Below are 3438 nucleotides of genomic sequence, written 5' to 3'. Positions count from 1 at the left end.
TATCAAAATATTCATTTGACACAGAAGAAACTATAGCTACTTGTGTTGGCCAAAATAACCACACACAAAAGGAGACATTTTTTCTAGCAAGAGAGAAGCAGCAGCTACATATATAATGTACTAAAGATACATAGTAGAATATGCAGAGCCAGGGAGGCTGGCATATAGTTCACTTGGTTTCTTTTTCCTTTTTTTTTGGGTGTTCATCTTTTTTTTGAACGGGGTGTATGTCTTTCTACAATATAATTTTTAATATATATATATTTGTGTTCAAATCTCTTATTTACATGGGAATGCAATTGGATGGAGAAAATCGGCAACTATCATTCTTTGTTTTATGTTTTAGTTAATGTGTCGCATATATGTTACATCTCCTACGTATGCAGATATTTAAGAACAATTTTTTTTAATATCACAAAAATGGAGTTTAGCCACCGGATTTTAACTACCAATATTAAATTATAGAAAAAATAAATTAGAATGTCTCGTATTTGTCAAGAAACATTATCACCATCGCTAAAATTTGATAATTTCTGACAATTAGCATTTGTCGTCGCCTTCTGAATCAAAACTTTATAATCATGTTTTTAACAAAACCATTTCTCAGCATAAAAAGATCGTGGATTCATAGTTGGCCCAAAAATAATAAATCAAACCCTATCCCCAACCAAAATTTCAGAATTAGAACCTCTTCTCTCCTCACCTTTCTCTCCCTGCTCGCTCTTCCAGTGGTGGCATGTTGCTTCCTGCCTAGACTAACAATTAACTCTCAATCAAAATTTAAAAGATTAGTACAATACAATTCAAAATAACTGAGAGTATTAATTTTAGGTCGTTCTCCCTTGAAATTGCAATCAAATGCTCATTTATTGGTTATGAGAAAATTAAAAATTTTTAGTTGAAATAAACAAAAAATATAAATGGCAAGAAATTAAGAAAAAAAAATAACTAAATATAAAAAACAATTAAACTAAGGCAATTAAAGAAATCAAAATCCTAAAAGACCTTTTGACAAGGGATGAGAGTCAAGGTTTTTTATCCTAGTCATTGACCACAAACATAACAATTATGAAGATTTAATCTCACTTAGTCAACCTCTATATATTGAGAAAGGTTAAATAAGCATAATTGATGTGAATCCACAAATTCTAACTAACTCACTAATTAACTTAGTGAAAGACTAGCGTTAGTAAAGACAAAATCAACTAACAATCCCAAATCACCAATCAATATTGAGCATCAATGACTTAAGGTTACCTAAATCCTCAATCTCAAGTCAAGAAGGTGAAAAACTACTCAATAAATAAAAGAGACATTTTATCAAACACATAGTTGACATAAAAGAAAAACATTATAAATTGCATGAATTAATAAAATCTATGACTAAGAAAGGTAAGAAAACAATATTAACAACTCAATCAAGTATCAATAAACATGAAAACATCAAATTACATTAAATAAAAATTGTAAATTTAACAAGAATTTATAAACTAAAAAGTAACAAAATAGAAAAATTAACAAGAGAGACTAGGCAATTTAAGATACTAGAATAAAAAAATATAAAGAAAACTAAACTAAAATAAGATCAAAACATAAAACTAGAGAGAAAACTAAACTAAAACCCTAGAATTTCCAACTTCTCTCTCTAGAATCACCTAAAACATGATAAACCTAAACTATGGTTACTTTTTTCCATTCTCCTTCAATTCTTGGTTCAATAGCATTAGAAATGAGTTGGATTGGACCCAAAATGAGTTAGAAATCCCGGATCACGTGCTGCATTAAATGAGGCATGCGCTCAGACACGTGCGTATGCACATATTGTGTGCGTACGCACATTTAACTCAATGTCCACTATAGACATATGCATATCATTTTGAAGTCCCGAATGTTAGCTTTCTAATTCCACTGAAAACCGTCTCATTTGGACCTTTATAATTCAAGTTATGATCAATTTAGTACGAAGAGGTCAGGATTGATAGCTTTGCAAATCCTTTATTTTTTGAATTCTTCCACTATTTGCGTGCTTTTTTTTCACTTCTTCAAGCTATCATTGCCTTTAAAATCTTAAATCACTCAAACAAGCATATCAAGGAATCGAATGGGAGAAAAGTGAATTAAAGTTAGCAATTTTAAGCATAATTAGAAAAGAATTCACAAAAGCATACTATTTCAATGAATTAGTGCAAGTTTATGCGATAAAATTCACTCATTTCAAGTAAAAAAATTATCATCAAATATGGATTCATCAATTCCCTCACACTTAGACAATAGCATGTCCTCATACTATACATAAAAAAGAATAAGACTAAGGGATGCAACACTTATTACATGTAAGCAATCTATATCTATTCCACCACTAGAAATCGGTATTTTTCGAACGATTATTTTGAGACGAAATTGAGATAACTTTCGAACAAATTAGAGACAAAATTTTTCTTTCGAACAAAATTGAGACGAATTTTTTTTGTCCCAAAAACTTTTGTTGCTAATTTACATTTTGTCTGAAATTTCATCCGAAATTTTTTTCAGACGATTTTGTGATAGATTTCGATAGGCATTTATTTGCTAGATTTCTAACTATTATGATGTATTTTAGACAAATTTTAGATAGATTAGCCAACATAAAGACAATGTATTTAAGATAAATTTTAAACGTAAAAATATTTTATTTTAGACAAATTTCAAACAAAAAATATACTTCATTTTAGTAAATTTCTAACGAATTTAGTCAAATATAACAAATTTTTTTCAAACAAATTTTAGATGAATCAAATATTTCTTTTTGATTAAATTTCAAACAAATTTAATTTAATATAATTTACGTATTTAAAAGAAATCTCATATAAAACAAAAAATTATTTTCGTACAAATTTTCTACAAATTTAATATAATATTTTAAACAATTTTCATATAAAATAATTTGCTATTTAACATATAAATATTTTAGAAAATAAATTGTATTCAATTTTCTTTCTATATTAAGACCATTATAATAAACAAATTTTTCATATTATATATTGAAATTATAAGCACATAATAAAGTCATAAAAAAATTAATTACTATAAAAGAGTTAAAAAAATATTTATTATTAAAATACTTTTGTCCATAAATATAGTTAAACTAAAATAAGAAAAAATAATTAAATTAAAACAAAGAAAACCTTTAAAAAGGTCACAAATCATGAATAAAATATATTAACTAATTCACCTAAAAATTCTTTAATCTAAATCAGAAAAAATATGTACTCTAGACATCAATCACTCATGTTATTCTCCTCCTCATCATCATTAAAGCCTGTCTCAAGCTCATCTTCCACAGAAACAGATAAGGTTAAAAAAAGTGGGAGATTCAACTTTTTATACAAAACATGAAGTGTATTTTCAGTAGAACCAATTTTTTTCTATTGAGTTTTTAGTTGATGTCCTTAATCTTTT

Source organism: Arachis duranensis, chromosome 7 (assembly GCF_000817695.3).
Source record: "Arachis duranensis cultivar V14167 chromosome 7, aradu.V14167.gnm2.J7QH, whole genome shotgun sequence".
Taxonomy (NCBI): Eukaryota; Viridiplantae; Streptophyta; class Magnoliopsida; order Fabales; family Fabaceae; genus Arachis; species Arachis duranensis.
This window is presented reverse-complemented; position numbering follows the sequence as displayed.